A 578-nucleotide genomic window follows, 5' to 3' on the forward strand; every position below is an offset into this window, starting at 1 on the left:
ATCAGTGGAACAGAACAGAAGATGCATACACATTCCCCAAATGCCCCAGCCACCTCATCTTTGATAAAGGAGCCAAACATGTTCACTGGAAGAAAGATAGTCACCTTAATAAATGGTGCTGGAAAAACTGGCTCTTTACATGCCAAAGACTAAAACTAGATCCATGTCTATCATCAGGCACTAATCTATTGTCAAAATGGATCAAATATCTTAGTCTTAGACCAGAAACACCAAACTTACTGGAAAAGAAATAAGGCAGAAATCTCAAAGACGTAGATATAGGCAGAGACTTCATAAACAAAACACAGACTTCAGGGAAAATACTACAAAAAATCAACAAACAAGGTCTCGCCTGAAAAAGTTTTTGCACAGCAAAAGAAATCACCAACAGAATGAAAGAACAGCACATAAAATGGGAAAAAATTATAGCCAGTTTCCCCACAGACAAATGACTTCTATATTGAACATATAAAAATTGAAAAAAATCAGATCCCAAAATTCAATCCAAAGATGGGCATTTGAGATGAATACACAGTCTCAGAAGAACAAATAAAAATCACAAAAATATATGAAAAATG

Source organism: Chinchilla lanigera, unplaced genomic scaffold, assembly GCF_000276665.1.
Source record: "Chinchilla lanigera isolate Chin_1 unplaced genomic scaffold, ChiLan1.0 scaffold00155, whole genome shotgun sequence".
NCBI lineage: Eukaryota > Metazoa > Chordata > Mammalia > Rodentia > Chinchillidae > Chinchilla > Chinchilla lanigera.